Below are 12,267 nucleotides of genomic sequence, written 5' to 3' on the forward strand. Positions count from 1 at the left end.
AGTGTCCCATAGGTTTGAGTACGTTGAGTCTTCGTTTTCATTGAATTCAAGGAAGACTTTAATTTCTTTCTTTATTTCTTCCTTGATCCAGGTGTGGTTCAGTGTTGACTGTCCAGTTTCCATGAGTTCGTAGGCTTTCTGGGGATAGCATTGTTGTTGAATTCTAACTTTAATCCATGGTGATCTGATAAGACACAGGTGGACACTGATATTTTTTTGTAACTGTGTAAGTTTGCTTTGTTACCTAGTATGTGGTCTATTTTGAGAAGGTTCCATGCACTGCAGAGAAGAAGGTATATTCTTTCCTATTTGAGTGGAATGTTCTATAGATGTTTGTTAAGTCCATTTGATTCATTACCTCCCTTAATCCTCTCATTTCTCTGTTAGGTTTCTGTCTATTGACCTGTCCATTGGTGAGAGAGGAGTGTTGAAATCTCCTACTATTCGTGTGTGTGGTTTGATGACTTCTGTGAGTTTTTTTTTTTTTTTTTTTTGCTTCAGCTGCTGTTTATTGACACTCAGGTGGGCACTATAGCAACAGGCCTGGAGATGCCGCACAGTAGAATGGAGGTGGAGCGCAGGGTGTGACTGCAGTGACAGCTGAGAAGTGCGCAACGAGCAGTGGGGGAGGCCAAAGCTGTTGGGGAAGCAAGTCCGGCCCTGGGCCAGAGGTTATTTTCTACACAGGAACCTGAGCCCTGTGCCCTAAGCCTCTACTCTTGCTGTCTCCTGACTCCAGGCCTGGGAGTTCTCTGGGCAACTTTCTACAGGAGCAAAGTACACAAGAGATGTTGCTGCCCCTTTGTGATAAAGCCAGAGGGTTTCCAATTCTGCATTCCTCTGTCACAGACAGCTGGGCTCTATTCCATGTTTCAGCGACAGTAATTTTCCCGGGTGTCCCAGCCCACCAGCGCCACACTCTGGCCCAGAGTGAGCACTACAAGCGTTGCTGGCCTAATGGATGGGATGGGGGAGGGGATGGGACAGGGGCTAGAAGAGGGGCTCCAGAGGGCCATCAAGGCACAGGCACTACACGCATGGTGTTGGTGAAGCCAGAGCCAGGGCGCCACCCAGTCAGCACAATGACCACATCTCCCTTCTTGAAGAAGCCTCGGGCCTTGCCAACATTCATGGCCAAATTCACACGGAGGTCTACATCCTCAGCCCAGGCGTCCTGCACTGCATCCTTACACAGCACAGGGAAGATGCCACGGTACAAATGGGCCTGGCGAGCTGTCTGGGGATTGCGTGTCACAGCAATGATGGGCGCACGCGGGCGGTACCTGGCCACCTGGTGAGCACTCCTGCCAGACTTGGTGAGCACGATAATGGCCCCACTGCAGCACTTGAAAGAGGCCTCCACAGCACCCACGGCAGCAGCTTCTGTGGGGTCGCTGGTAATAGGCGCCAGACGGCGGAGTTCCTCGAATAACTGCAGGTGGTAGATGGCGGCCTCTGCCTCACGGGCAATCAGGTGCTGCATGCGAACGGCCTCTAGAGGGTAGTCCCCTTTGGCGGTCTCCCCTGACAGCATGATGCAGTCTGCTCCATCAAGGACAGCATTGGCCACATCACTGCCCTCAGCACGGGTGGGACGGGGCTTCTTGATCATGCTCTCCAGCATCTGTGTGGCGCAGATAACGGCTTCCCAGCTCGGTTGCATCGTCCAATCATCATCTTCTGAGCCAGGAAGACCTTCTCTGCAGGAATCTCAATGCCCAAGTCGCCACGAGCCACCATGATCCCATCACTGGCCTCCAAAATCTCATCAAACCTGCGGACGCCTTCGTGGTTCTCGATTTTGCTGATGATCTTGATGTTCTTGCCCTTCTCTCCCAGGACCTTCCTAACCTCATGCACATCAGCTGCCTTGCGGATGAAAGACGCAAACACCATGTCTACATCCTGCTCCACCCCAAACTTCAGGTCCTGGATGTCCTTTTCTGACACAGCAGGGAGGTCCACAGCGGCTCCAGGGAGGTTCACCCCCTTCTTGCTGCCCAAGGAACCACCATTCTCCACCTCTGTCACCGGGAAGTCAGCGCCTTTCTCCTTCACCTGCAGTGAAATGAGCCCATCATCCACGTAGATCTTGCTGCCCACTTCCACCACCTTGCAGATGTTCTTATAGTCCAGCCACAGGGTGTTCTCGTCACACTTCTCCATGTAGGCATTGTCCAGGGTGATCTTCAGGGTAGCTCCCTTCTTCAGCTCAACTTCTGCAGTGCCGCTGCCTTTGATGAGTCCAGTCCGGATCTCAGGCCCCTTTGTGTCCAGAGCCACAGCAACAGGCCGGTAAAGAATGGGATCTGAGGCGAAGCTTTCTGTGGCTGCACGCACGTTCTTGATAGTTTCCGCATGGTACTCATGAGTTCCATGAGAGAAATTGAGACGAGCCACATTCATTCCTGACTTGATCATCTCCTTCAGCATCTCCACAGACCGGGAAGCAGGACCAATGGTACAAATGATGCCAGTGTTGCGGGCCGTGATGGGTGCGGAGTCAATGTCCAGGCGGCACATATGTTCCAAGAAGGTGTCAGCCATGGCTGCATGCAGCTGCTGGGTTTGAATGAAGGCAGTACCTGCTTCGCTGTGTGGCTTCGGCATGGTTCCTGAGGTCCTCGGGCGTACTCCGGATCCTGCAACGATTCCCAAGTCGGACGACTGAAGGGTCGAGAGGAGTCTCTGGTGTGCGGCTGCCGTGAGTTTTAATAATGTTTCTTTTACATAAGTGGGTGCTTTTATATTAGGGGCATAGATATTCAGGATTGAGACTTCATCCTGATGAATTGTTCCTGTTATGAGTAAAAAATGTCCCTCTCCATCTCTTCTGATTGATTTTAGTTTGAAGTCAACTTTCTTAGAAATTAGTATGGCCACACCTGCTTGTTTCTTAGGTCCGTTTGCTTGATAAACCTTTTCCCAGCCCTTTACTCTGAGTAGATGTCTGTCTTTGTGGTTGAGGTGTGTTTCTTGTAAACAGCAGAATGTTGGATCCTGTTTTCGTATCCAATCTCTTAGCCTGTGCCTCTTTATAGGTGAGTTGAGTCCATTGATATTAAGTGATATTAATGACCAGTGGTTGTTAACTCCGGTCATTTTTTCTTTCTTTCTTTCTTTCTTTCTTTCTTTCTTTCTTTCTTTCTTTCTTTCTTTCTTTCTTTCTTTCTTTCGGTAGTAGGGTTTGTGTGTTTCCCTTCTTCAAGTTGTGCTGGTGAAGGGTCATTAGATGTCTGAGTTGTTGTGGGCATTGTTCGACTCCTTGGGTTGTGATTTTCCTTCTATTACTTTCTGTAATGCTGGATTTGTGGCTACATATTGTTTAAATTTGTTTTTATCCTGGAAAATTTTGTTTTCTCCATTTATAGTGAATGAAAGCTTGGCTGGGTATAGTAGTCTGGGCTTGCATCCATGGTCTCTTAGTTTCTGCAGTACATCTATCCAGGACCTTTTGGCTTTCATGGTTTCCATAGAGAAGTCAGGTGTAAGTCTGATAGGTTTACCTTTATAGGTAACTTGACCTTTTTCCTTTGCAGCTCTTAATATTCTTTCTTTATTCTGTATGTTTTGTGTTTTGATTATTATATGACGAAGAGATTTTTTTTTTTTGATCCAGTCGATTCGGTGTTCTGTATGCTTCTTGGACCTTCAAAGGAATATCTTTCTTAAGGTTGGGAAGGTTTTCTTCTATAATTTTATTAAGTATATTTTCTGGACCATTAAGCTGTACTTCTCCTTCTTCTATCCCTATTATTCTTAGGTTTGGTCTTTTTATTGTGTCCCAGATTTCCTGAATGTTTTGTGATGAGAATTTGTTGGTTTTGCTGTTTTCTTTGATCAGTGTGTTAATTTTCTCTATGGGATCTTCAGTGCCTGAGATTCTTTCTTCTATTTCTTGTAATCTGTTGGTAGTACTTGTCTCTGTAGTTCCTGTTCGTTTATCCAGATTTTCCATCTCCATCCTTCCCTCGGTTGTGTTTTCTTTATTACTTCAACTTCATTCTTCAAGTCTTGAACCGTTTCCCTTACCTGTTTGATTACTTTTTCTTGTTTCTCTTGGTTTTCTTGGGTATCTTTGAGAGATTTATTCATTTCCTCTACCTTTTTGTTTGTAATCTCTAATTGAATATGGCAGTTTTCCACCTCCTGTTTAAGGTCCTCTATTATTTTCATATAATTCACTTTTGGGTCGAATTCTTCTAATTCTTCTGGAATAGGGTGTACAATTCTTCTTATTTCGGGATTCCTGGATTCTGGTGATGTCATGTTGCCTTTCAGGCTGTTGGAGGAATTCTTGCATTGGCGCTTGCCCATCTTTTCCTTCAAATGGAGCCAGGAGAGGCCTGGTGTCTTGGTCCATTCTTTGCTGTGACTAACTCTCTGGGTGTATCTTCTCAGTGTAGGGGCAGGAACCGTTCACTTCCAGATGGATTTCTCAACACCAAAACATGAATGTCTGGTAGTCCAATGACCCGCGGACAAAAGAGCAAATGCAGGGGGTAGGTCGGGGTCGAATAGAACACAGGCAACCCTGCAGCACATGCTGGAGGTGCCTGTGCTCCCTTTCAGGGTTGTTGAGGCCTGCCTGCTAGTTAGGCACTCACTGCTCTGGGTGGGTAACCTTAGTGTAGGAGCAGGAAGCTGATCCTCAGCAAAGGACTTTGCAGACAAGGCAGGCTTGAGGGGGGCACATGTGTAGGAAAGAAAGCCCTACAGCAGGAGCTGGGGGAAGGGGGTTTGAGCTCTCTTCCGGGACAGTCCGCCCCAGGATAGCACACACTCACCCGTCCAGATGGAACTTCTCAGCACCTACACAGGGACACCTGGTAGCCCAATGAGCCAGGGACCAAGGGAAGAAGGAGGCAGGCAGGGCAGGTCCAGGAGAGCACAGCAGACCCTGCAGCCCCAGCAGCAGGGGCCCGCACTCCCTGGCAGGGACCTTGAGGCCTGCCTGCTAGTCAGGCACTCACTGCTCTGGGTGTGTAACCTTAGTGTAGGAGCAGGAAGCTGATCCTCAGCAAAGGACCTTGCAGACAAGGCAGGCTTGGGGGGGGGGTGCATGTGTAGGAAAGAAAACTCTGCAGCAGGAGTTGGGGGAGGGGGGTTTGTGCTCTCTTCCGGGACAGTCCGCCCCAGGATAGCACACACTCACCCGTCCAGATGGAACTTCTCAGTACCTACAGAGGGACACCTGGTAGCACAAAGAGCCAGGGACCAAGGGAAGAATGAGGCAGGCAGGGCAGGTCCAGGAGAGCACAGCAGACACTGCAGCCCCAGCAGCAGGGGCCCGCACTCCCTGGCGGGGACCTTGAGGCCTGCCCTCTAGTCCGGCACTCGAATCAGTAGATCTTACTACAAAAGCCTGTATGCCACAAAACTGGAAAATGCAAAAGAAATGGACATTTTTTTAGATAAGTACCATATACCAAAGTTAAACCAAGACCAGGTGAATGATCTAAATAGACCTGATAGTCGTGAAGAAAGAGAAACTGTTATCAAAAACCTCCCTTCTAAAAAAAGCCCAGGACCAGATGGTTTCAATGCAGAATTGTACCAGAACTTTCAGGAAGAACTAATACTTATACTCTTTAATATATTTCACAATATAGAAACAGAAGAGTCATTGTCAAATTCCTTTTATGAAGCTGCAGTTACTCTGATACCAAAACCACACAAAGACCCAACCAAGAAAGAGAATTATAGGCCAATATCACTCATGAACATCGATGCAAAAGTTATCAATAAAATACTGGCAAACTGAATCCAGGAAGAACACATTAGAAAAATTATTCATTATGATCAAGTAGGCTTCATCCCAGAGATGAAGTGCTGGTTCAACATATGCAAATTGATCAATGTAATCCATCATATAAATAAACTGAAAGAAAAAACCTTATGATCATTTCATTACACGCTGGAAAAACATTTGACAAAATTCAATACCCCTTTATGATAAAGGTCTTGGAGAGATTAGGGATACAAGGGTCATACCTAAATATAATAAAAACTATTTACAGCAACCTGACAGCTAACATCAAATTAAATGGAGAGAAACTCAAAGCCATCCCACTAAAGTCAGGAACACAACATGGCTGCCCACTCTCTCCATACCTCTTCAATATAGTGCTTGAAGTTCTAGCAATAGCAATAAGACAACATAAGGGGGATCAAGGGGATTTGAATTGGAAAAGAAGAAGTTGAACTTTCGTTATTTGCAGATGATGTGATAGTATACATAAGCGACCCCAAAAACTCTACCAAATAACTCCTACAGCTGATAAACACCTTTAGTAATGTGGCAGGATACAATATCAACTCCAAAAAATCATTTGCCCTCCTATACACTAAGGATAAGGATGCAGAGAGGGAAATCAGAGAAGCATTACCTTTCATGATAGCCACAAATAGCATAAAATATCTTGGGGTAACTCTGACCAAGGAAGTGAAAGATCTTTTGACAAGAACTTTAAGTCTTTGAAGAAAGAAATTGAAGAGGACACCAGAAAATGGAGGGATCTCCCTTGCTCTTCGATTGGGAGGATCAACATAGTAAAAATGGCAATTCTCCCAAAAGCAATCTATAGATTCAATGCAATCCCCATCAAAACCCCATCAAAATTCTTCACAGACCTTGAGAGGACAATAATCAACTTTATATAGAAAAACAAAAACCCCAGGGTAGCCAAAACAATCTTATACAATAAAGGAACGTCTGGAGGCATTACCATCCCTGACTTTAAACTCTATTACAGAGCTATAGTAATGAAAACAACTTGGTATTGGCATAAAAATAGAGAAGTCGACCAATGGAATCGAATAGAAGACCCTGATTTTAACCCACAAACCTATGAACACCTGATTTTTTATAAAGGAGCTAAAAGTATAAAATGGAAGAAAGAAAGCATCTTCTACAAATGGTGCTGGCAGAACTGGTTGTCAACCTGTAGAAGAATGAAAATAGATCCATATCTATCACCATGCACAAAACTCAAGTCTAAATGGAGCAAAGACCTCAATATCAGTCTGAACACACTGAAGCTGATAGAGGAGAAAGTGGGAAGTACTCTACAACACATGGGCACAGGAGACCACTTCCTACATATAACTCCAGCAGCACAGACATTAAAGGCAACATTGAATAAATGGGATCTTCTGAAACTGAGAAGCTTCTGTAAAGCAAAGGACACTGTCACTAAGACAAAAAGGCAACCCACTTACTGGGAGAAGTAGGGCAACATTGAATAAATGGGACCTCCATAAACTGAGAAGCTTCTGTAAAGCAAAGGACACTGTCACTAAGACAAAAAGGCAACCCACTGACTGGGAGAAGATCTTCACAAACCCCGCAACAGACAAAGGTCTGAACTCCAAAATATATAAAGAACTCAAGAATCTAGACTTTAAATTGCTAATTAACCCAATTAAAAAATAGGGCACTGAACTGAACAGAGAATTCTCAACAGAAGAAGTTCAAATAGCCAAAAGACACTTAAGGTCATGCTCAACCTCCTGAGCGATCAGGGGAATGGAAATCAAAACAACTTTGAGATACCATCTTACACCTGTCAGAATGGCTAAAATCAAAAACACCTTTGCTGGAGAGGATGTGGAGTGAGGGGTACACTCATCCATTCCTGGTGGGAACGCAAACTTTGCAACCACTTTGGAAAGCAGTGTGGTGGTTTCTCAGCAAGTTTGGGATCAACCTACCCCAGGACCCAGCAATACCACTCTTGGGAATATACCCAAGAGATGCCCTATTATATGACAAAAGCATTTGTTTAACTATGTTCATAGCACCATTATTTGTAATAGTCAGAACCTGGAAACAACTTAGATACCCTTCAATGGAAGAATGGATGAAGAAAGTGTGGAATATATACATGTTAGAGTACTACTCAGTGGTAAAAACAATGACATCTTGAATTTTGCATGCAAATGGATGGAAATAGAAAACACTATCCTGAGTGAGGTAACCCAGACCCAAAAATATGAACATAAGATGTATTCACTCATAATTGGTTTCTAGCCATAAATAAAGGACATTGATCCTATACTTTGTGATCCTAGAGAAGCTAAATAAGAAGGTGAACCCAAAGAAAAAACATATAGTTATCCTCCTGGATATTGGAAGTAGACAAAAGTGCTGCACAAAAATTGGAAACTGTGGGGTTGGGTGGGATGGGTGAAAGGGGAGATGGGGAGAGAAAAGTGAGAAGGGGAGGATGAGGAGTGCTTGGGGGAATGGGATGGTTGGGATAAAGGAAGGGTTGACATGGGAGCAGGGAAGTATATATCCTAATTAAGGGAGCCATCTTAGGGTTGGCAAGAGACTTGACTCTAGAGGGGCTCGCAGGTATCCAGGGAGATGTCCCAGGCACACACGTAATACATACACATAAAATAAAGAAAGTAAATGTAAAATCAAATTTAAAAGTATAGCGAAATGTTGGGTCCGAGGTAAGGAAGGACACTTTCACATTCTGCATTAGTGTGACACACTTGTACTCCATATTCTAAGTAGAATATGTACATGTTACTAGTAGTTTAACACAGCTACAGTCTTAGAGTATTTTTTATTTTGTTCTGAGTTATGTCCCTTCCCATGTCCCTGAAGGAAATGGTACAAGTGTACTGACTGGCTTTATGTGTCAACTTGACACAAGCTAGGATCATCAGAGGAAGGAGCCTCAGTGACATCCAGCAGTCAGGTATTTTCTCATTTAATGATTAATGGGGGAGGGCCCAGCACATTGTTGTGGGTGCCATGCCTGGTCACTGGTCCTGGGTTCTGTAAGAAGATGGTTGACCAGGCCGTGTTGGCGCACACCTTTAATCCCAGCCTGGTCTACAAGAGCTAGGTTCAGGACAGCTAGGACTGTTACACAGGGAAACCCTGTTTCAAAAAACCAAAAAAAAAGAAGGATGAGGAGAAGGAGAAGAAGGAGAAGGGAAAGGGGAGAAGGAGAAGGAGAAGGAGGAGGACGGAGCAAGCCATGAGGAGCAAGCCAGTAAGCAGCACTCCTCCGTGGACTCTGATTCAGCTCCTTCCTTCAGGATCCTGCCCTGCTTGAGTTACTGTCTTGATTTCCTTCAGTGATGAACAGCAATGCTGAAGTGTAAGCTGAATAAACCCTTTCCCTCGCAACTTGCTTTTGGGCCATGGTATTTGTTTGAAGCAATACAAACCCTAGCCAAGGCAACAAGATTGATAGTAGCAGAAACTAACCGAATCAAACTGGTTTAGACCGGTTCACACCAGATCAAACCAGCTCAAACCAGATTAGACCAGCTCAAACAATATCAAACCGGTTTAGACTGGCTCAAACCGGCTTAAACCAGTTCAAACCGATTTAGACCGGTTCTAACCAGAGCAGACTGGTTCAAACTGGACTAGACCGGTTTAGACCGGTTCAAACCGGATAATATCGGTTCAAACCAGTTCAAACCAGATCAAACCAGTTTAGACCGGTTTAAACCAGTCTAGACCAGCTCAAAACCGGATCAAGCCGTTTAAACCGGTTCAAACTGGATCATTCCACATCAAACTGGTTCGAAGTGGATCAAACCAGTTTAGGCCGACTCAAACCGTTTTAGACCAGTTCAAACCTGGATCAACCCGGATCAGACCGGTTTAAACCGGTTAAAACCAGTTCAGACTTGATCAAACCGTATTAGACTGGTTCAAATCAGGTCAAATTGGTTCAAAGCGAATTAGACTGGCTCAAACCGGATTAGATCGGTTCAGGCCGGTTCAAACTGGATCAGAACTGATCAAACTGGTTCAAGCCAGAAAACCAGCTTAGACCGGTTCAAACTGGATCAAACTGGCTCTAACCAGATCAAACTGGTTTAGACTGGTTTAAACCTGATCAAACTGGCTCAAACCGGATCAAACCATCTTAGACAGTTCAAACAGGATCAAACCGGTTTAGACTGGTTCAGACCGGATCAAACCAGTTTGGACTGGATCATACCGGAATAGACGGTCCAGTCCAGATCAAACTGGTTAAGACTGGATCAAACTGCTTCAAACCGGATCAGTCCAGCTCAAACAGGATTAGACTGGTTCAGGCCAGTTCAAACTGGTTTAGACCGGTTCAAACCGGCCAAGACCAGCCCAAAATAGATCAAACTGGTTTAGCCCGGTTCACACCGGATCAAACCGGTTTAGACCGGTTCACACCGGATTAGACCAGGGGACTGATTGTCGCATTGAGTGTGAGAAAGAGACCTCAAGTGTATACCCAAATGTGACACACGTACTCCAACAAGGCCACACTTCCTAACAGTGCCACTCCCTTTGGGAGGAATTTTCTCTCAAACCTCTACACCTTCCAAAGTTCCAGGATGGGAATTTTGGACTAAACCAAAGCAAGCTGAATGTCCGACAGGGACCATGGTGAACACTGTTATTCCATCTCCAGCACCAGGACCATTTATTGCTATGGCTCCCAATGCTCAGGCAACCTCATCTCTACGGACTTTCCACTTGTCGCCCAATGATGTTTTAGGAAATGAACAAAGTTTTTGTTGACCCCTTGCAATGTGATACAAATGACCTCTAGTCCAGATGCTAATAGCCATCACTGTCGTCTGAAGCTTTGTGATGATACTATTTGCTGTTCTAATTTCTGTACTTATTCCAATCTTCTGAGTCCCATAAGAACTACCCATTAAGACATTCCATGTCTTCTCTAAACTACATCTCCAAGTTCTATATTATTTTTATAAACTAGATATGAAGAGTTAACCACATTACGATGTTTAGTTACAACAATGTACCCACTCCTCTGGTACCAATTTTCCATGAGCCTGTTCATCCATGAGGCTGAGCACCCAACAGGAACAATTTTAAAGATGACATATTTATTCTGCCAAATGAAGTCAGAGGTTTCAACCCATCATGGCAGAAGTATCTGTGGCAGGTCAGCTTAAATTCCAGAGGGCAAGAACAAAGATAGTGAGCCAGGCAGTGGTGGCGCACGCCTTTAATCCCAGCATTTGGGAGGCAGAGGCAGGCAGATCTCTGTGAGTTCGAAGCCAATGTGATCTACAATAGCTTGTTCCAAGATGGGCACAAAAGCTATACAGAGAAACCCTGTCTCGAAAAACAAAAAGAAATAAACAAAAAACCATCTAAACCAAACAAAGAGAACAAATAGAGTACTCATAAGGCAAATTGTCTCTTTTTATTCCTTTATTCTATCCAGAGCCCCCACCTATAAGATGGAACTGTCATCATAGTTGTCTCCTCTACAGAACTTTCCTCCATAATATATTTATAGTGTGCTATTTACCTCTTAAATACTTCTAAATTAGTGAAGTTGAAAATAATCATTAACTATCACAGGTAGTTTGGGTGTAGATTTAGGGGGAAGCCAGTCTATTACATAGTGAAGATAAGGGGTGTATTTAGGCCATGTCACTTAAATTTAAATGGAGTTAGACAAAATGATTCTTTATTAGTAAACATTACATGAAGACGGGAAGTAAATACTTTCAAAAATATTTTTTTCAAAGGATACTTTGGAACAGATGAACAGAATGTATACCTGACTGGTCTGGAACTCACTTTGTAGATCAGGCCAGACTTGAATTCACAGAGACCAACCAGCCTTTGCTTCTGGGGTGTTGGGTTTAAAGTTACATATCTCTGTGCCTGGATCTTGGAAATATTTGAAAAGAGTTTTCATTATACATCACTGAAAGTAGAGGTAAAAAATTAATGGGGATAAAATATATGAAATAAATTAATGTTCAAGACTCTGGACTACATCTTTGGTTTAACTAGTCCATGGCAATTTTAATACATACAAATAATGCTTAAAAGAATTTTGGTAGTGTTTCCTGTCATTATCATCTCATACTTTTATTAAGTGTTAAATATTAGTTAAGGGAGCCACTTAAGGGTTGGCAAGAGACTTGAACCTGAAGTGGCTACCTGGTGCCAGGGCAATGTCCCCAGTTATTTCCTTGGGCAGCTGAGGATAGGGAACCTGAAATGACCCTATCCTATAGCCATACTGATGAATTTCTTGCATATCACCATAGAATCTTCATCTAGCGATGAATGGAGACAGAGACAGAGGCCCACACTGGAGCACCAGACTGAGCTCCCAAGGTCCTAACGAGGAGCAGAAGGAGGGAGAACATGAGCAAGGAAGGCAGGACCACGAGGGGTGCACCCACTCACTGAGACAGTGGGGCCGATCTATTGGGAGCTCACCAAGGCCAGCTGGACTGTGACTGAAAAAGCATGGG

The 12,267-nt window shown here is 44.3% G+C and overlaps 1 pseudogene; it reads right to left on the reverse strand.

The window, feature by feature from the left end:
- Positions 1-851: 851 nt before the first annotated feature.
- Positions 852-2,693, reverse strand: LOC130882112 (pyruvate kinase PKM-like; annotated as a pseudogene).
- Between the last annotated feature and the right edge of the window lie 9,574 nt (positions 2,694-12,267).

Source organism: Chionomys nivalis, chromosome 9, assembly GCF_950005125.1.
Source record: "Chionomys nivalis chromosome 9, mChiNiv1.1, whole genome shotgun sequence".
In the NCBI taxonomy this organism is placed as follows: domain Eukaryota; kingdom Metazoa; phylum Chordata; class Mammalia; order Rodentia; family Cricetidae; genus Chionomys; species Chionomys nivalis.